Below are 22,354 nucleotides of genomic sequence, written 5' to 3' on the forward strand. Positions count from 1 at the left end.
CTAGCCTCTTCTCTCCTATGCATCCCTCAAAGCACAGAACAGAAGGAGAGAGTGCCAGCTCTGGGGAGGACCCGGAATCCCACTCTAGCTTTGCCCCTAACGACTTTGGGAAATAAACACTTAAACTCTCTGGGTCTCAGTTTACTCAACTATAAAATGAAGGGAGTGGGGGCATCTAGGTGGCACAGTGCATAGAGCACCTTCCCTGAAGTCTGGAGAACCTGAATTCAAATCCAGCCTCAGACACTTGACACTTACTAGCTGTGTGACCATGGGCAAGTCACTTAACCCTGATTGCCTTGTCTCCCCCCTCCATAATTAAAAAAAATTTTTTTTAAATGAAGAGAATGGATGAACTGATCCATAAGGTTCAACTTATTCTACATTTAAATAAAAACATTGAACTTATCCTACATTTAAATAAAAATATTGAATTAAGGAAGTTCAAACTTTTAGCTACTAGCCTCCAAATGGTTACATAAAGCTGGAAATTAGAAACTGACTGGCCAATTTCATCCTATCCCTTAAACCAGGGCCCAGATAAATGTTGCACCATACCACAGTAATACTATAAAATGCTGAGCACTAAAATAGGAGAGGAAAAATACATTTTCAAAATTTTGGGAATTCTAAATGAAATGCCTCTCTCTCCACAATGAGAAGGAATTACACTAATGGTATATGGTGAAGTCTACCTTTTCATCAATTTCAAAATAGTTAAGAAATAGAATAAAATATCATTCCTGTAAGAAGAATCTCAACAAGATTGCCTTTCATAAATAATTCCCAATCAAGTAGATTATATAGAAGATAAGCCTAGATCATATCAAACAGCAGTGCTAACAGTCTGACAAGACAAATGACAAACCTGTGGCTGAACTAATACAACATCAATCAATCAATAAGCATTTACTTTTCTATTGCTATCTAAAAGGCACTGGGCTAATCATTGCAGATGCAAAGAATAAGTAAATATTCCCTGTCCTAAGGACTTTACATTCTATTAGAAAAGAAGCCATGTATATAGATAGGCACATCCAAGATACATGCAGGAATAGGCAACAAGCATTTATGAAGCACATGTTTCAGGACTGGTGCTAAGTGCTGCAGATACATAAAAGGGGGGAGGGGCAAAAACCAATCCCTGCTCTCAAGGAGCTCACAGTCTAGGGGGGAGGCAACATGCAAACAGCTGTTTACAAACAGGGTATATACAGGGAAATTGGAGATGATCTCAGTGGGAAAACACCAAAATTAAGGACTAGGAAAGGTTTTTTGTAGAAGGTGAGACTTTAGGTGAGACTTGAAGGAAGTTAGGGAATATCAGAAGTAGAGATAGAGGAGAAGGAACTAGCTGTTTAGGTAGTAAGTGTGTCTTTTACAGAAGATGGAATCTGAACTGAGTCTTGAAACAATCCAGGGTGTATAAGACTGGATAGGTAGGTAGGTAGAAAGAAGGATGGATGGATGGATGGATGGATGGATGGATGGATGGATGGATGGATGGACGGACAGACGGACAGACAGACAGACAGACAGACAGACAGACAGACAGACAGATAGACTAAGAATCTTCTGCCTAGAGGTGACAACTGAACTCATAGAAGGTGATAAGGTCAGTGAGATAGTACAGAGAAAAAAGGGCCCTGACCTGAGCCTTTGTGCATAGTCACAGTTGGTGAGTGGGCATGGCTGGTAATTATGAAGGGAAACTGAGAAAAAAAAGTCAGAATGGTAGTCATTTTCTATATATTCATTCACCAGGCCTTCTTAATTCTACATCAGCAAAATTGTTCGCACCCATCTCATTTCTATTCCCACTGCAGCCATACTGACCTAGGACCTCTATGTTGTTCAATAGCCGCCTTATGGGTTTTCCTACCAAGTCTCCTCTCCTCCCTCTCCAGTCCATCCTAACCAGCTTTGTCCCATTAATCTTCCATATGCACAGATCTCATATTACCCTTCTGCTCCAAACCCTTAAATGGCTCATTGTCTACAGAGCAAAGTTTGGATTCCTTAGCTGGCGTTCAAGGCCCTCTACAATCTTGAGCCTCCTTTACCTCTCTCCCTCTCTCCCACCATGTACGCTACAGTATGTTCCAGTCAAACTAGACTAAACACTGTCTTGTGAACTCACATATTTGTCATGTTTTTATTATAGATAATGATAATAACAGCAATTATATATAGCACCTACTGTGTACCAGGCACTGTGCTAAGCACTTTATCAATATTATCTCATTTGATTCTCACAACAACCCTCTGAGGTAGGTACTATATATAGGGGGAGGGCAGTTGGGGTTAAGTGACTTACCCAAGGTCACACGGCTAGTTTGTGTGTGTGTGTGTGTGTGTGTGTGTGTTAAGTGTCTGAGGCTGGATTTGAACTGAGATTCTCCTGACTCCACAGACGGTTCTCCATTCACTGTGCCACCTAGCCACCCCTTTTGCCTTCATTTTACAGTTGAGGAAATAGGCTGAGGTTAAGTAACTAGCCCATGGCTAGTAAATATGTAAAGCTGGATTTGGATTCAGGTCTTCCTGATTCTGGGCTCTCTATCTACCGTGCTACGGTATATATGTCATTTCCCTACACTAGACTTTAAAGTCTGTGTTAAAACAAGGAACTTTGTCATATTTAATATTCTCATGTCTCCTATCTCTCAGTAGTGTTTCATAAATAATAGACTCTTTAAAAATGTTAGTTGAATTGAAATGAGCTGAACTCATGCTAGTTTTTTTTGGTATAGTATATATAGAAAAATATAGGTATGTACTTTGTACTACTTAGTATATTACATATGTACTCTAGAAGATGAACCAAACACATTTTTGAACTGGAAGGGCCTTAAGAAATCATACTCCATCCCTTCACTTACAGATGAGCAGACAACTAAAGAGGGGCAAATTGACTTGTCCAAGATCTTATGACTACTAAGGTGGCAGAATAGGGATCTATAAGGTCTATCTCTTCAAACTAAATTCTCATCACCACACAACACTAGCTTGTCTAGTACATATTAACAGAAAACATTCCATGAGGTTGTGTAAGAGACAGAAAAATAAGTGGATGGCCCAAAGCATGATCAAATGTGATGTTTGTTATATTCCTAAGAGTTCACTTGAAGGACCAGATCCAACATGTTTTACTTTGGAATAGTGAAATGACTCAGAAAAAAAATCTTGACTTGTGGTTGGAAACAGAACATGTCCCATACAGCCTATGCATCAAAAAAAAAGAAGAAAAGCTGTCTTCCATCCCTTGCTGACTTCAATCACATGGTCTTGTACGTGCTTATTTTCTCAGATAGGGGATGGCCACATGGGAAGCTCATCGAAAGAATAAAATGTATCAGTTAGAAAATATGAAAGAAAATGAAAATATTTAGGTTAAAGGTAGATCACTTGTGGTTATAGCAGGAGAAAGGGACCATGATCTGTTAAACATATGCACCCTGAAATATGTAAGTAGATTTTTTCCCCAGTTAATCCACAGATGCTACATTTCACTGAGTCAACACTCTACTCCCTCCCCCCCAATTAGTTCCATTTTAAAAAGATTGATCTATTTCTAAAATATTCATAGAAGATAGTCTTAACTTTCCCTCATCTGTATCTAAGATACAAGTCCAAGATAGAGCCATCAACACAAAGGGATGAAAAAATACATAAAATAAGATATAAACTTGGGTGGCATCATTCAGTAGAGTGACATAGGAAGCACATAGCAGCAGCAGGTTTATAAAAAATGAAATAATGAAAAAAATAAAGGAAAATACAAATATCCCAAATCAAAGTCATTATAAAATAACCTCATGTAGAATAAAATCTGTTTGTGATTTATAAGAAAAATAGCTCCATACTATGGCTTCCCTCTAAATTTCTGCAGTTCTTTATTGTTGTGTCATTTGTTTTTTCATCATGTCCATCTCTTTGTGAACCCCATTTGGGGTTTTCTTGGCAGAGATAGTAGAGTGATTTTCCAATTCCTTCTCCATCACATTTTACAAATAAGGAAACTAAGGCAAATAGGGTTAAGTGACTTGCCCAAGGTCACACGGCTAGCAAGTGTATGAGGTCATAGTTGAAGTTAAGAAGATGAATCTTCCTGACTTCATGTGTGGCACTCTATCCTCTATGCTTCCCTAGCTTCCCTCTGTATCTAGCCCCTTTGTAGCTCTTACTGGTCATTTATTTGGCATTTATATGTACTGAGTTGTAACGTTAGCTATTTTGCAGAATGTCAAAACTGGAAGGATTTTTTTTAGGTCATCTCTCCATTTCTCTCATTATACAGATGAAGAATCAGAAGTTCAAATAAGTATAATGACTTATCAAAGTCACTATATTAATAAGGCCTTAAATCCAGGTCTTTTGGTGGTGCCAACACCAGTAATCTTTCCATTGTCAACTAGACTGTAAGATCTCTCAGTCTCAGTCCATAGAATGGGGTAAAAATAGCCTCTCCCTCACAAGTCTGTTGTGAGTACTAAATGACATCATAAATGTCATTAGTAAACTTCAAAGTACTATAAAAGGGCTATCATAATCAGTTAATTTGATGTTCTTTTTTCCCCTTTATGCTTTGATATATTCAGAAATCTTGACTATATAGCAGATATATAGTTACTAGCTTTGGTTTACTATAGTACTTTAAAAACCCTACAAATATTCCTAAAAGCCAAATAAAATTATATCTGTGCAAAATTAACCTTATAGAGCAATTGCCATGAGCCAGTAATATGGTTAAGAGTATCCTACTTGCATAACAGAAGAGTGGTTGGTCAATGATAACTCTATGACTAACTTCCTGCCAAAGAAGAAAAAAAGGTACCAACTGAAACATCTCTTGACAAGTAGTATTGGGCCTACTTGGACATTTTATTAGTTTACTTTTAATATGTATTATAAGAAATGAGTCTGGGAGGATGAATAGAGAGATTTGCTTAGGTAATAAAGAAGAAAAATAGATTATTCACCTTTTTATTTATTTAGGGCAAATATTTCTAATGTCTTTAAATACTCCAATTAGTAAATAATTCATTGGTGCCAGGACACCAATGAAAATTTCTTATTAAAAAAAAATCTTATTACTTTTCTTCCCACTTACTTCTGTAAAAGATTCAAGCCCACTATATATTTTTTTCCCCTGGAGGGTAGGTTGGTGGGTTTGGGGGTTGAATTTTTTGGGTCAAATCTATGATTTTTTTGGTGTAGGGAGTTCCAGATGACCGATATTGGTCAGCACCTTCCCATCAACTTAGGATTTAGAGAGAAGTTTAATGATTTTCCCAGGGTCACACAGCCAGTATATAAATCCTGGTTTAGAGGTTTAGAAGTCTCGATTAACTGCAATATCTTGATCTGACTGCTAGGAAAACACATTTTAATTCTTAACCTGTTACAGTCCTCTGTGTGTGTGTGTCTGTGTCTGTGTGTTTGTGTGTGTGTGTGTCTGTGTCTGTGTGTTTGTGTGTGTGTGTGTGTGTGTAAAACCTAATACTTTTAGAAATCTCTTATCCTTTGAAGGACACTGTCCACAGACAGATTTTTCTAGGTGAGGCATTATTGACAGAAAATATTAAAAGAGATCTGCTTATACTTGAAAAATCTCAATGCAGTTCCTCCATAGCAGAAGCAGCTGAAGAATTCCTTTTAAAGGAGAGAAGCCTCTCTCAAATGATAGTTGGGCCAGGAGCAATTGCTCTTTACTGGAGCTATTTCTTTCTCAGAGAAATGTCTTTTGACATGGGGATTGAATATCACCACTCTCATGAGTGTGTTAAAAGATTCATATTGTCAGTTCGCAAGAAAGGATCCTTTTTTTTTGCAAGAAAGAGTATCTGTTGTTGAAAGAATTCATCTTATCTTTGAAAAAATGGTATTAAAAAGTTGCTGCCAAGTTGTTTTCAGTCTTGTCCAACTCTTTGTGATCCCATTTGGGATTTTCTTGGAAAAGATCCTGTAGGGGCTTACCATGTCCTTCTCCCACTCATTTTACAGATGAGGAAACTGGGCAAAAAGGTGAAGTGACGTTGAACTTCACAGAACTAGGATGTATCTGGGGTCATATTTGAACTCGTCTTCCTAACTCCAAGCCTACTGTTCTAACCACTGCAGCACCTAGCTGTGCCTGTTAAAAGTATATTCTATTATATATTATGTGTGTGTGCTATAATAATATCTTATATAAAATATTTAAATACAAAATATATTTTAAAATATATTTTTAAGGCGGTCATGTGTGCATCTCAGTCATGAAAATACAAATGGAGTTAGATCCCAGGGTTTAAAAATGATCACATTGAACCCAGCTGAAATTAGGGAGCTTAATCAAAATAATTGTTTTGCCTCTCCCTCCTTCCAATCTTGTTTTGTTTTGTTCTGTACCGTTTCCATGGGAATTTAAGGAACTGGAGAACTTTTGAGAGTACTTGTGGCAAGATGCTTACTTTTTTTTTTTTGAAAATATAACAAGGCCCTGGAGTAAGAAGGACCTGAGTTCAAATCTGACCTCAAACACTTAACACTTACTAGCCGTGTGACCTCGGGCAAGTCATTTACCCCCAATTGCCCAGCCTACTCCCCTCAAAAAAAAAGACATATATATATAAAACAGGAATAAGAGAAGTGTGGACACCTACCACAAAGGCAATGAGTTGACATTGCAAAATATATATAATATCAGTTAGATCCAATGAGCTTTATTTTTATGGGCTAAATGCATTTTGAAAAGAATTTCCAGGGTTCAAATTTGCTAGCAAAAATACAAAAAAACCCATTAGTTTTGAAGGCAAGGAATATTTTGGTTTTGACTTTGTCTCCCTAGCACCTAGCACAATGTCTGGAACCTAGGAGGGTTAATAAATGCTAGATAAATGAATATTGAATGTAATTTATAGTAATAGAAGGAGTTAGTGATACTGATAAAACAAAATTTTTTCACAACTCATGACTAAAAATTGCCCATTGACAACATTAGTTTGAAGAAACATTCATCCTTTCATTCAACAAATGATTATTAAGCTCAAATACACATCAGGATAAATTGTTTTAAACCACAGCATAACCAGCATAGGCCTTTGGAGTCGAAGATACAGTCTTTCTAAAAACAAAATCCTATTAATTTTGCTTAAGTTAGTGTACGAGCTACAGTAGACAAAGAATTGAACAACGTGTCAACTTCCATCAAAGAATTTTCCTTTGAGTTTCTTGTAAGTAGTCTCCCTCTACTGAATTATCTCGATGCTGGCTCCAGATTTTCTTTTATGGGGAAAATGAGATACAGGGAAGGGTAAAAATAAGCAGAGTCTAGAATTTCACATGACAAAAGTCAATGATTTTCTGTTAGTGTATAGGTGTTTGTATAGGGAGAAAGGGGATGAGTGGAGGAAGGAGAAAAAAAAGAGGGAGAGAGAGAAAGAGGGGGAAAAGAGAATCAGAGAGAAGGAAAAAAGGAAAAGGAGAGGAGGAGGAATATGGGAAGAAAAAAGAAAAATGAATAATTTTATAGCATAGGGGCCACCAAAGTTAATAGTATTTACTAAGCTCTCTCTGAGTGTAAGACTGAGCAGCTACCTCCACTCCCTTAAAAAAGAAAAAAAGAAAAGAAAAACATTTTTTACTATGTATTTTAGCTTCTATTTTAAAATCTGCACACTCCAAATAATACTTGAATGCAAAGTTTATCAATGGTTCGTTACACATACATTCAAGTGAAATGATAAAACCTTAACATAATATTTTCCTCTTTTTTCTTTCCTTTGTGATTCCATTGTCTCCTATCTTTCCCCTACCCCCTCACTTTTGTTGATTCTAACTGAGCAATGGAGATTTGAAAAAAAACAAAAAAGAAATTGCATCATATGATTAAGGAAAAACCAAATCTTAACAACCTTCTGCCCCCAGGGTTCACCTACCAAAACCTCTTGTGCAAATTTTGCTTTAGAGAAAATCAGAAGAGATGTAGAGAAAGGGAGAACAGATAAATGGATTTTCTTCTATCTACTCCCGTGGACAAATTAAACTACTGAATTTCCAAAGTGCCAAAGAGCCACAAAGGTCGAAGGAAATGGAAGAGAACTCCAGAAGCCCAGGCTCAAATGAAAAAGGTCTACCTGCAATATGACATCATGGTCAGTTTTGACTGATCTCAATCGCTTGCATCAGTACCCTCACTCATCCATTTAAACACGTGATTGTGCTTTGCCTTATACAATGTTGCTTTTTGTTTGTGGTTGTTGTTTATTGTTTGTCCTTCATTTCTGAAATGGACTGTAACATCAGGGAGGCAATGCCATGACGTGCAAGTGAATTTGATTTAAGTGAGGCAGGGCTGGGCAAAGTCATCCGCCTCACTTTCTCCTCTGGAACCATCTGAGTCCAGTGGCCAGATATAGATCAGGACCAGTGGAGATGACCCAGGATGCAGCAGGGGCTCTTGACCTTTTCAAGCTAAGGTCTTTAACAGGTCTCAGTTTGATTGAAGCAATGCCCATTCAGAGATTAAGGCTTAATAAGAATTGAGAAATGTTGTTATATAATGTTGTTTGAAAGGATAGTCAATTAGTCAATCAACAAATATATGCTGAGCTTCTGCTATTTGAAAGGCATTGTACTTGAGACTATAAAAACAGACTCCTGCCTTCAAGAAGCTTACAATCAAGTTGTGCTAAAAAAAATAAAAGAGATAAATGATTAGATAAAACAACACCCAAGATGTTACAAGATTTTCACATGATTAATTGTTAAATCAATCATAGGAGAACAGAGTGAGGATATATGACATTACGGGCTGGTGTAATCTGGGAAGTCTTAATAGAGGAAGAAAGATATAAACTAGGTCTTGACAAATATTAGGATTTAGATGGGTAGAGAGAAGTAAGAAAAGCGTTCTAAGCATGATAAAGGCGTCCAGGCAGTAAAGTCTAAGAGGTGTTTTGGGAAAAGTGAGAAGAAAACTGGATGGAGTGCAGTGTTCAAGAACTTGTTTTGTTATTGAGATGAGAAATATGATTTCATTGAGTAAGTGTTTTCAAAACCTAATTTTGTTTTGAAAAATTGAAGTTGTTTAAAGAGTTGTCTTTTCAGCATTGTATCCATGAATATCAAACTGGAATCATCCAAAAGCACAATGTTGATAATACTGCAAAAAAAAAAAAAAAAGAAGCTGAAAAGGTAGCTCAGGGTGAGATTGTGTCCCACATGGATGTCATTTTTTTTGGCAGCTGGAGGCTATTGATGGTATTTTTGTTTTTGTTTTATAGCATTGCATTAACCTGATAAAATGGTGTTTTAGAAAGTTTTACCTGGCAATGGTGTGTATGATGTATTGGCTACAGGCAAGGAATTGAGCTAGTATGTTCAAATAATAATCCAGGCTGGAAGTGATAAGGACCTTAGCTAGAATGGTAATAGGGGAAATGGAAAAGAAGGAATGGACATTGTGAAAGAATTAACAGGTCTTGGAAGCTTCTCTGTGGTAGAAAAGGAGAGAATGATACCAAGGTTCCAAGCAGAGTGAACCAGGAAATAATGATACCATAACAGAAATATTGGATGGGGAAGCTAGTTTGGGAGGAAAAGAAAAATTTCAGTTTAGATGTATGGACAAAAGATGGTGGCCCAGCAGCGGCAAGATGTAGTCAGGTTGTATCCAACTGACTAGCAGGTGAAAGAAGGGAATCTAAAGGAAGAGGTACCTTGGTGGCACGGTGGACAGGATCCTGGAGTTGGAATCAGGAATAACTGAGTTCAAATATGACCTTAGCTACCTACTTACTTGCTGTGAGACTCTGGACAAGGCAATTAACCTTTCTCAGCCTTAGTTTCTCCATCTGTAAAATGGGGATAATAACAGCACCTACCTCACAGGAACAATGCATGTAAAGTGTTTTGTAAACATTTCATATATATATATATGGTACATGTTTTTATTGTTATCATTATAGAAGTAGAATAGTAGTTGGAAACTGGATTTTTAGAAGACTTGGTAGATGACAGAATGTCAGCAAGATTCTCTTAATTTTACAACAAAAACACCTGAGAAAACAGATGCAGACAATTTTTAAAAGGACTGAGAAAAGTCGAAGAGGAATGTTCCACTCAGCAAAACCTAGCTATAGCAAAAGTCACAGAAACTCAGTAAGACTGAATGGTGAGGGGCGTATTCCAGGAATCCAATGAAACTGAATCATATTTGTGTTTCTCTCAGAACCCTTTCCTCCCCCAGTTCGACATATGTATAAAATGTAGGTCGATCTCCTGGTGTGGTGAGGCAAAAGGCTTCTTTACTCTCCCTATTAGCAGAGAGAATGAAGTGTTCCTGGAAAGAAAAGTAGAAATGGCTCAAGAAAACAGAAGAAAAGGATTTTGAGGAGGCAGAGGGAAAACAACATGACATCAAGAAAGAAAAGTTTGGAAAAGGTGGGCCCCTGGATCATGGGAACTTCTCTTTTCTCAACCAAAGTAACAAATTACAGGATAAAAAGTATGGAATAGAGATTGTTAACTTGGAATTGAAAACCAAAACAAGATCACAGGAGAGCATGTAGCTGTCTTCAATGAGTTCAAGCCATCAAGGCTTGTTGAACTCTCTAAAGAGACTGAAATAATGTGTGAACATGATTGATGAGTAGTCTCTACTGATCATTGTCTCTGAACAATCAGAAAGAATGAGAGAAATGCAGTTGGGATAGAATCAGTGTCCAGACTTTTACAAAGGAGAAGGAAGTGAATATCTCCAGGGGCTTATAGTTCTAATGAGATGGTTTTGCCATCTTGAAATCTCCAGTCCTGTGCTCAGCTAAGAAGAAATGCTCCCAGGACCTTCCCCTCTGTCTTCCCTACTTAGTAGTGTCTAGAAGGGCTTGGGAGACTGGACTCCTCACTATACCCCTGGTCAAACCCCTCTTGGAGATGGGATCAAGGCAGCAGGACTGACCATATGACCACTAACGAGCCAGCTCTGTCCTTGGATACCCAACTGACCTGAGATAGGAGCCGTCATACCCACCCCTGGGAGGAACCAAGGCTGAAGTCTAGACTCCTTAATGATGTTCTGAGCCCTGAGCTGCTTTTTAACTTGGAGCTCTAATTTAGGAATCCTCTTCTTAGGGTAGAGGAGTTGCATTGCCAAAGCTGAGGTCAGCTTTGTTGAATGCTATCCAGAACCACAACCTCTCTATCTCCCTTCCTGGACTGGAAGCAAATTTCAGGCAAGGGGCTGGGGGAGGACAAACATCTACTTCCCTCATTTCCCCTCTTTGGATTCTAGCTCCTCACCTTACAGCTTTTCAGCATCTCGCTCTGAATACCTAGGGCCTTTTGACCTGGTTTCTATAGCATTAATATCTCTCCCCTAATTATCCCCTCTCTCTCCCCCACTTTTTAAATTAAAAAACTAATTTACAAAACAGAAATTGGAAAGCTTGACTTTGATTCCAGTCAAGTTCTATAATATGTTATTAGAGGGGTGGTTTCTGGGCACTTAGAGAAATGGTGATCACCGTGAGTTCATTAAGAACAAGTAATACCTAACTTGTTTCCCCCTTTTTAAAACAGGGTTGGCTCACTGAAAAAGTAAAAGTTTGCCATAGATATGGTATACCTTGATTTTAGCAAGGCATTTGACCAAGTGTCACGGCATGAACAAAGTAGAGAGATATGATGTGGATAATAACATAGTTGTGTATATTTTAAAGTGGTTTATTAACCAAAACCAAAGAACCTTGCACATTCATCTGATGGGGTACTTTTTTCTTGGGCCTCAGCCCTACTATGATATCTCTCCCCAGTCCAAAGACCCCATCTCCGGCAAAAACTCATGAGTGGGCCCCAGTGAGGCAAACTACCTCTCCCTGTTACAAGAACAAGCCAACCTCTGCAGAAGTTCCCTTGTATGAACAGGACCATCTTGTACCAGCAAAAAAATCATTTACTAATTCCCACAGTTACCATATGAAATCCAGAGGTCAAGCTACAGAGGTGAACTCCTGAGGCTATCTTGTACAAATAGGACGCCCATTTCAGAAAAGAATGATGCCTGTGACCGAGGTACAGAGACTGTATGTTCCTTTAGGAATTGACCACTCCTTGATCCCACCCTCCACCACCTAATTAGCATGCTTGCCACATAATGCGTTGCACCTTTCCTATATAAGCTTTAGCATCACTCCTGTTAGGTTGTGAGTTCTCTGAAGAGCTCTGCCCCATTATATAACATTAGGATAAATTTTTTTGCCACTTGACTGGAAGACTGTATGAGTCCATGAATTCTTTCCAGATGACTCTGCCCTGTACCTCAATAGTTCCCCCTAAACAGCATCACAACCTACATAGAAAGTCTTCAAACACTTAAATTTTGTGAAAATGATTCAAATTTATTACTGGATCAGTATCAACTGGATATCATCATCGTAACATTTGTATAGTGTTTTAAGATTTATAAAACACTCTGATCACAACAAATCTATGTTGTAATTATTACAAATATTGCTACCTACATTTTAACAGAAGAGGAAACTGAGGCTTAATTTGTGATTTGCCTATGATTGTAAAGGTGGTAAGTGCATTGGGTGGCATTCAAATTCAGGTATCTTCTCACTCAAGGTTCAGTATTCTTTCTAATACACAAAGTTGCTTCGTGCCATCAATGGAGCTCCATAGTGATCTACCTGTTCTTGGTCTTGTGCTGTTCACCTTATTTATAAATTATTTGGATGAAGGAATGAATAGGATGCATATCAAGTTTAGGATTGTCATGAAGTTGCAAGTGATATAACCATTAGGAATAAGAATTTTAAATGACCTTGACCTGAGAGAATAGTGGTCTAAATTTAATAAAATTAAACTAAATGAACTTTATTCCCACATGTGGGTTCAAAAAAACCTGCCACACAAATCAGTCAGTCAAAAAATGCTTATAAAGTATCTACTATATGCCAGGCACTGTGCTAAGCACTAGGGATACAAAAGGAGTCAAAAGACAGTTTTTGCCTTTAATTAGCTCACAATCTAATAGGGGAGACAAGCAAACATGTACATAAAAAGATATGCATGGGAAAAATAGAAATAATGAGCTAGAATTAACAGGGTTTGGGAAAGGCTTCCTGTTGAAGACTTTAGTTAAGACTTGAAGGAAGTCAGGAGCAGGAAACACAGATGAGGAAGGACAGCATTCTAGGCATGGGACACAGCCCAAAGATGGAAGGTCCTGTGCACTTGACAGCCATGAAGCCAGTGTCACCAAAGTGAAGATTATGTGATGGGGAGTAAGGTTTAAGAAGGGGGGGGGTTGTTATGAAGGACTTTGGATTTCAAATAGAGTATTTTATAATTTAATCTGGAGGTAATAGGGAGCCACTAGAGTTTATTGAGGGGAAAGAGGGAGAGTGTGACATGGCTAGACCTGTGCTTTAGAAAAATTACTTTGGCAGATGAATGCAAGAGAGACTGGAGTGGGGAGAGATTTTAGGCATGTAGATTGCATATACCAGGCTATTGCAATAGTACAAGCATTATGTGACCATGGCTTGAGCCAGGGTGGTGGCAGTGTCAGAAGTAAATGGGATAAATTGTAGAGATGCTACAAAGGTGAAATCAACCAGCCTTTGCAAGAAATTGGATATGGGTGGTGAGAGAGAATAAGGAGTTGAGAAAGATACTAGACACCTTGTGAATCTGGGGGAGAGGATGGCATTTCCCTCTACAGTGATAGAGAAGGTTGAATGTGGTGTAGGGAGGAGAATTGAGGGGGAAAGATAATGAGTTCAATTTTGGCCATGTGGAGTTTAAGATGTTTACCGGATATCCAGCTAGAATTGTCTGAATTGCAGTTGGAGGTCATGCTGGGGAAAGAGAGGTAAATTTGAGGTACAATATGGAGGAAATGTATCTCCACAAAAGCTGATGAGAAAATGATCTAAGGGTCTTAGTGGATTACAAACTCAAGGTGAGTCAACAGTGTATTATAGCAGCTGAAAACACTGATGTGAAGTTAGACTAGACTGCACTGAGAATTAGTCTCCTAAATAAGAGAGATGAACATTTGGCTGAACTCTGTCCCTGTTTGGACATCCAGGTCCCACAATTCAAGGAAGATGTTGACAAACTGGAAGGTGTCCAAAGGAAAGCTGCCAGAATAGCAAAGAAACTTAAAATAATCTTAGAGAATAAATTAAAGGAATTGGGCATATTTCATGATGGATAATGGGTTTTTAGTGCTGGAAGGAAGTGTAGAGGTCATCAAGTGTAATGTCTTCATTTTACAAGTGAGGAAAGAAGGTCAAGAGAGGTTGAGTGACTTACCCAACATCTCCCAGACAGCACAGGAGGATGTGCAGTTAGAATTCACTTCCTGCAGACGACCTAGCCATGGAAAGTTAATAAGTACTTTGTGGCACTTTTGTGGCTACACAGCAGGCCCCAATTATTTTATTTCCTTTGGAATAGTAAAAGAAAACAACATCAAACAACAGTAATTTCTCAGTGAAACTGAAATATTCAAGGAAATCCAAAATAGAAAGACGAGCCTGAAACGTGATTTGGGCTCAAAGCTAAGCCAATGTCTAATCAACTTGGCATGACTTTAATCCCTCAAAAAAGAAGACATTCTCAATGTCTGCAAGTCAACCTACATGATCTACTGGAAAAATGGAAGGCACAGAGAAGAAAGACTAGACAGCACATCTGATCCTTCCACATAGACTAAAGACAATTTACATCTTTGAATAGTTTCTTCTCTTTGAGTTGGAATAATCCTTTCACTCCTCTTCTTTCTTTCACTTTGGTAGTTGGCAAGTTTTCTAATCTAACTATTGAATGAATTGTCCTTGAATGTTAATCAAATAATATTATTGTAATGCAACTAAATGGGTAATTGATATAATCAAACTCTTACTTCATTCCTGTATTCCCCTACTGTTTCTTTCATGTTTTAGTGATCTGTGTTTAATGCTTTTACCCCCAAGAAAAATGAATAAAATGTGACTTGATTTTAAAAATGTTCAAATTGTAATCAGTACCCTGGCACTATACATCTTCCCCAGTAGATGCAGAAATAAGAACTATGCTTACTAAGACATACCTCTTATTAAAAGGCAGCACACAGAGTTCTGTTTCTAATTGTTGAAAATGTTTCTTACATGAGGAGTAAAAGGAAAAGCATTTATGCTAACACATCTGATTGTGCCTTATAAATACACCAAAATTAATCTTACATGAGAACTTTTTCTGCTGTTGCTTTCTATATGCTAAAAGGCTTTTCTGAATATGTGGCCTTTCATTAGGTCAATGATTTTTGTTTGCTTGTTTTTCTATAATTTCTTTCTGTGTCTGATTGGAACTTACTGCACCTTGGCATTTCATTGAGGAAAAATGTTATTTTCGTCATAAGAGAGACTTATTGATGCAATCACTCTGACCAATGGCAGCATGATATCCACTAGATATTAAGAGGTCTGAAAGAAGGTAAGAGCACAGTGGGTAGGGAATCGGGGCAGATTTATGGGAGCACATGGACAAGTCACCCAGGATGATCAGGTATGGATGGGTTGTGATCAATAACCACTGGAAGGAGTCCCCACATCATTAAGATCATAGATACATATTCAAAATATCTAGGTCCCAAGTTTTAATTTCTGCTTCTGCTCCTGGATGGGTAATGAATCCTTTTCATGGAATCCACCCAAATCCCTAAGAACTCAAAGAGAGGGTAAATTTAGGGATAAGACCTTGTGGGAAGCAATGCAGTGCTAAATTGGAATGTAATGGGAATGTATGTGTGTGTGTGTGTGTGTGTGTGTGTGTAACATCTTTATCACATGTAATACCACAGAGTAGCATTTACATGGGGCTATTTTTTATTTACTTAGTATTTAATTTTATTTTTCTCATCTACAAAATATAGAAAACTCTGCGGACTCAAGGGGGTATTTTCATTTTTGTGAAAAGTGTTGATGTTAATAAGTAGAAAGTAGTTGCAATAGTACTATTATTTATGGTAGTCTGGAAGATTACAAACTAGATTCGTGACCTTTTGGAGTTTTCAGAGGAGAGAAGATTTTTAGTATCAACTGTGAAACATTGCAGAATTCACAATTTATCATCATTCCTTGTCATCATTTCATCTATATCAGAACCTGGTAAATTTAATGTGCAAGGGAAAATAAAATTCAAATTAACTAGATTCAAATCATTTGATGCTTATATTAAAGAATAATTGGTCCTTTCAAAAAAAGATGGAAGAGCTAAGAATCCTGAGATCCAGTCCAGGCCAATCCAGGCTATCTCTAATTTTATTTTATTTCAATTCTACTATTAGATTGAAGTTGATAGAACAACTCAGCCTACCACCACCATCCTAAAGTGTAAAAACATAAGGATGGTAATATCACCTATCTTGCAGGGTTATTGTGAGGATCATATAAGATAATATTTAGAAAAGCACTTAGGATAGTTTCTGGCACATAGTAGGCATTATAGAAATTCTGGTTCCCTTCTCTTCCCAATGATGGTCTAAAGACAACATAAAGGCAAGAGCACTTGGCCATATATATATATCCGCTTGGTTTTTATGTTTGTTAGTTTTTTTTACCATGAGAGAAGTCCTAAAACCTGGCTGAACTCAAATGCTAATTCCAAAAATATTGGAATACAGATTGAGTTTCTCAGAGTATTAATAAACTCCAAATCTGAATCGCCTGTTCAAATTGAAAGATTTCTCCGCGTGTCCAGTGCCGCATAACTCCGAATGACCTTCTGATAGAACCCTGAAACAAGGGGGGAAGCTATTTAACCCAGATAGGTTGGACTTTTGATATCCAACTTATAAGATTAGAGCACTTCTGTAAATCTTAGTAACCTAGGGGAGGGTGAAAGAATCCGAAATGAAGCTCTTGTTATCTCTTTTTTCAGGGCTGAGGGGCTCTTAGTTTCCACGAGTGCCCACTTTCATTCCTTTCAAATGTATTATACATAATTATGCAAAAAATTTAATGGAAAAGGATGCAAGCATGGTAAATATCTGGATGCCCTGCCATCATCTAAAATTCAATATGTCCAAATGGAATCAACTATATTCACTCCAAAATCTAACTTTCCCACTTTTATCAATGGCAACACCATTCATTCAGCCAGCCAGCTGGGAAACTAGAAATGATCTTTTCTGGGTAGCTAGGTGGCATGGTGGGTAAAATGCTGGAATCAGAGTCAAAAGACCTGAGTTTGAATTCTGCCTCAGACACTGTGTGACCTTGGGCAAGGCATTTAACCTCAACAAACCAGTTTCCTTATTTATAAAATAAGGATAATAATAGTATCTACTCCCCAGGACTGTTGTTAGCATCAAAGGAGATTATATAGAATATAATACACACATGTATACACACATATATAATACATATATACAGTACTTCATAAACTTTAAAACATTATATAAATACTCACTATAATTATTGTTGTTACTATCTTCCCTAGGCATCACTCAGTTGCCAAGTTCTGTTCATTCTTCCTCTACAATAATTTCTGAATTTTCCCTTTCTTTTTTTACTCTCCCCTCCAATAGTACTCTAGTTTAGGCCTTCATTCCTTCTTGCCTAGGTTATTATAATATCTTCTTAGCCTTTCTGACTCCAGCCATACCCCTCTCTAATCCATCCTTTATACTGCTGCCACAGTAATGTACCCAATGCACAAATCTGACCGAAACCCAATTATGTTGACAGACATACACAAACCACAAATACTTAATGGCTCCCCACTGTTTACCACATAAAATGTAAACTCATTAATTCATCTGCCATCAAATGCCCTCTACCATCTAGAACTAAATTACCTTTCCAGTCTTACCTCATAATTATTCTTTCAAATATTCCACTTACCAACCTAAAGGGTTATTTGCCACTCCCCGCCCCCAGTCTCTCCCTACTCAGCTTCTAGGCGTTTGGGAACACTGTCCCTCATACTTAGAAGGGCCTTCTTTCCACTCCTCACTGCTGAGTCCTTATGTTACCTGTAAGGCCCAGCTCAGGTGTCCTCCCAGAATCTCCCTCTGATCCCTCCAGCTACATGAGACAGTGCCCTTCTCGAATCTCTCACAACCCTTTGGTCGTCTCTGCATACTTCATCATAAAGTATTTTATATACAAATGGATTATGCAGTTGTGAGTTTGGAACTACAGACTGTTCATCTTTGAATACCCATTGTTTGACCAGTAAATGCCATTTAAGTGACACTTGATGGATATTTGTTGAATTGAATTATTCATTTGACTTGGTACTCAGTAATGGGAGTGTAGAATGGTACATGTCCTTTCAGGATACAGTGATAGAGACTGAAACTGTTATTTCATTGGTGTTGGAACTCCCAGTGAGGTGTTTCCTCTGCCAAAGTAGGTCAGCACCTTAGCTCAGGTATTGATGGTTTTGAGGCCAGTTCTCTGACCACTATACTACATTGCCTCTTATTTCAAATATATTATTTGTTGTTTTTTAAACTATTATTCTTGGGGCAGCTAGGAGCTGCAGTGAATAAAGCACTGGCCCGGGAGTCAGGAGGACCTGAGTTCAAATCAGATACTTGGCACTTAACTATGTGTCCTTGGGCAAGTCATTTAACCCCAATTGCCCTGCATTCCCCCCTCCAAAAAAGAATTATTATTCTTTCTAAGTCATCAAATCTACTGAATCCAAAGAATAAGCCACAAGGGATTGTCTTCAGACATAGCATATTGTATAATATATTGATATATAGATAGATAGATAGATAGATAGATAGATATGATGATATATATAGTATATTGTATAGTATATAGAATATTATATCGTATATTCAGATATAGTATATTGTCATTTGTTGTTAAGTAAATTTTTTCAATCATGTCTGACTATGACCCCATTTGGGGTTTTCTTGGCAAATACTGGAGTGGTTTGTCATTTCCTTCTCCAGCTCATTTGACATATGAGGAAACTGAGGCAGAGTTAAGTGACTTGCCCAGGGTCACGCAGTAAGTGTCTGAGGCCAGATTTAAACTCAGGAGAACATGTCTTCCTGACTCTAGGACCAGCCCTCTATGCACTATGGCACCACCTAGCTGCCCATTATAGTAAGTTTATTTGCATCATCATCATCTGTGGAACCTGGAGGGGACATGTGCCCTAGACCTGATATACTAAGATATCATTCAATTGTTTGTGGTATATACTACAGGCACACACATGTGTGTAAGCATGGGCATCCTCAGAGATTTTTTACTCTTCATGTCCCTCAGCATCTGCCACAGTGCCTGGCACATAGTAGGTGCTTAATAAATGCTTGATGATTGATCTATCACCTAAAAGTTGATCCTATTCATACCCAAGAGGGACTATAGTTATTATCTTCACTATGTATATTTGGTCTTTTTATTAATATCTGACATTAATATACTTATTTAAATTTTGCAAATTAGTTTAATTATTTCATTAAAGCATTATAAGTCTTACAGAGTCATTCCCATTTGCAGATGAAGAAACTGAGGTTCAGAGAGACCAAGTGACTTTCCATGGTCATATAGCTAGTTAAGTGTCAAAGATCAAATCTGAATTCAAGTCTTCCTGTCTCCAAGTCCAGCAAGCAATGTTATATATTTGAACTGTAACAAGGGCTGAATAAGAAGTGTTATACTTGGCAAGAATTTTTAAAAATTACTCATGGTTTGCAGAATTGAGCTCTTATTTAAAGGACAGTGAGGTTCAGTAGAAAGACCACTAGAGTCAGAAGACCTGGGTTTGAGCCTCAGCTCTGCCACTTACAGGCAATGTGACCTTGGGCAAGTCATATCACATCATATCACTTTCAGCCTAGCCTCCACCTCTAAACTGAAGATACTGTGGTGTCTACTGTTATAAAGACCAAATAATGCTCATGGTAACACTTAATAAATCACAAATTGCTATGTAAATGTCATTGTTATACCTGCTTTTGATGTTTTCTCCCCAGAAGGCCAAAAGGATATTACCTTAGATACAGAAACGATAGAAAGGAATGACTAGAAACAATCACAAAATAGGCAACTAACCAAAAATAAGTAATAATAACAGCAATAAAATGGTATAGAACAGAGTTGTTGAATGGGAAGGTTATAAAAGATGACCTTTAAGCTTCTTTTCAAAGCTAAAATTCTATGTTTCTGCAACAATTCTTTGTAGAGCTTTACAAGTTATAAAGCCCTAGGTCAGCCATGATTTCTTTTGATCCTGACAAACAAGCAGGGTAGGCATTATTCTTTCCCTTTTTTAACAAATGAGGAAACTGAGGCACAAAGAGGTTATATAAGGATGATTTGTTCAAGGTCCCGCAGGTAGAAAATGGCAGAGTCCAAATAAGAGATCATGTCTTCTGACTCTTAGATCAGGGCCCTCCCATTTTAGTAGCTCACAAATGTATGCGAACCTACTGTGCTTAGATACAAGACATGTCATTTGAAACCAAAATCACAGAGCCATAGATTTTACACTAGGAGAGGCTTTAGATGTTAACTAGTCCAACACCTTGATTTTTACAGATGGGGAAACTGAAGCCTAGACAAGTGAAGTGATTTACCCAAGATTACAAAGGGATTAAGTGGCAGAGTTGGGGTCAAAATATGTTTGACAATATATTGAAATTTGCACCAAGGTCCTACTGAAAGCATCTTCAAGGTATTTATATCAATTTAGGCAAGTAATTTAGAAAAATTTTCAATTATCCTAGTAAGGTTTCCCTAAATCTTTGAGGTTGGTGGATTTTATTTTCATTTTTGTTATTTTTTAAAATAGGTAAGCTGTATATCTACCACTCAGAATCACCATCACTGAACAGTGAATGGCAGGCTATGATTTAATTTTTTGACCCTGTTTAAACTACTTTAAATGAAATATGGGGTGTATGCAGATAGTATACAGTACAAGAGAAAGCCAGCTATGGCTGGCTTCATATGCTTTCCACTTGAGGGAAGCAGGATATTATTTAATCACATTGGGCCAATGAGGTAATTACATTGGAGATAGATAAGAGCTTTAGGGCTGTCGGAATAAAGAAAATGTAAATACCTTCTTACACTGCACCACTGCAAAGATTAGAGAGAGAGCAAACAATCCTTGAAGCCTGGAAAACAGAACCCAGAAAGCATAAGGCAGCCCAGTGCAGCCTGCAGCACTGAGCCAAAAATCTATTTCTCTTTAGTACTGAAGGAAGCAGAAGTCACCGCAAATTCAACTTCTAAGACCACAGGCTACAAGAGCCAACCCCAGCTGCTCTAAAGTGTTAGTTTCGGGCCTGTAATTAGGGTTGTTGGGTTTTGCTTTTTTCCTAAAAGAGGCTAAATTCTCTTCCAGTACAGATGGAAAAAAAGAAAAAAAAAAGGCAGATGATAGGTTAAACCTTTTGGTCTCTCAACGCGAAAGCAGAAGATGTAACCCCAGTGCACACAGCCAATGAAAAAAACAGCATGTCAGAGATCTGCCAACTCTATACTCACAGCCTCAAATGTCTCCCGATTTCGGCAGCTGGGAGATAACTAGCCCATCTCTATGCCACTGTTGCTTCCATCAGCTGCTGAAACATAAAACAAATATGGGTACGAACCCCATCAGTGAGACTCAGCCTTCCAGGGCATCAGTCTTCAGCCAGCACTAAAGAGGAATTGCGGACTGCGAACCTGAGTGCTAAAGAGTAAGTAAATACCTTTCCCCTGGCAGTGATAGAGGGCAGATAGATGCTTCAGCCTTTGGTGCTGCCGCTGCTCTGATGCTGCTGCCGCTGCCGCTGCCGCTGCTCTGATGCTGATGCCGCCGCCGCTGCCTCCCTGGCTCCTCTGTGTAACAGCGCCCGCAGTTTAGTGCCGCTGACTCCTTGCCAAGCCGGCTGCTGCCAGGAGTCTGGGGGGTCCTAGTGCCCTCTGCAGCAAAGAGGACTTACACTTCCCAGGCTGGCTGATGAATGAATGCTCTATTAGCCTCATTCCTGGTATCCAGGACTTGATTGGTAGGCATCGGTATTCATCATCCTGGCACGCTCTGCTTTGGAAGGGAAAATGACCCGCAATCTGAAAGTTTGGGGAAAACCGGCTTGTTGGCTGTCAGCTGACTGTACCGAACCTTTGATATGGACAAGTATGAAAATGGGATGACAAGAGGGGAACTTGAGAAGAAATTCAACTGGAATACATCAAATTTATTGTAGTCACAGGCCAGTGGATTTAAGGCTAGAAGGGACCACAGTGTTCACTAGTCTGACCCCCTCATTTTATAGAGAAATAAACCATGGAGAGAAAAGATTAAGTGAATTATCCAATGTCACACAAATGACCAAAGTCACCAGAGGCAGGGTTGG

General features: G+C 38.2%; 1 protein-coding gene across 1 annotated transcript in view; it reads right to left on the bottom strand.

Moving 5' to 3' along the window:
- LOC138172113 (ras-related protein Rab-27B) overlaps positions 1-21,770 on the bottom strand; it is a 239,221-nt gene extending 217,451 nt beyond the window's left edge. Inside the window, exons 1-2 of the mRNA XM_069101695.1 lie at positions 21,707-21,770; positions 21,501-21,577 (exon numbers count right to left, since the gene is read on the bottom strand). The gene's annotated coding sequence lies outside the window, so the exon portion shown is untranslated. The remainder of the gene's footprint in view (positions 1-21,500; positions 21,578-21,706) is intronic.
- Positions 21,771-22,354: the final 584 nt, after the last annotated feature.

This window comes from Petaurus breviceps, unplaced genomic scaffold (genome assembly GCF_028583685.1).
Source record: "Petaurus breviceps papuanus isolate PSGF00001 unplaced genomic scaffold, PetGlider_PUasm1.0 128, whole genome shotgun sequence".
Taxonomy (NCBI): domain Eukaryota; kingdom Metazoa; phylum Chordata; class Mammalia; order Diprotodontia; family Petauridae; genus Petaurus; species Petaurus breviceps.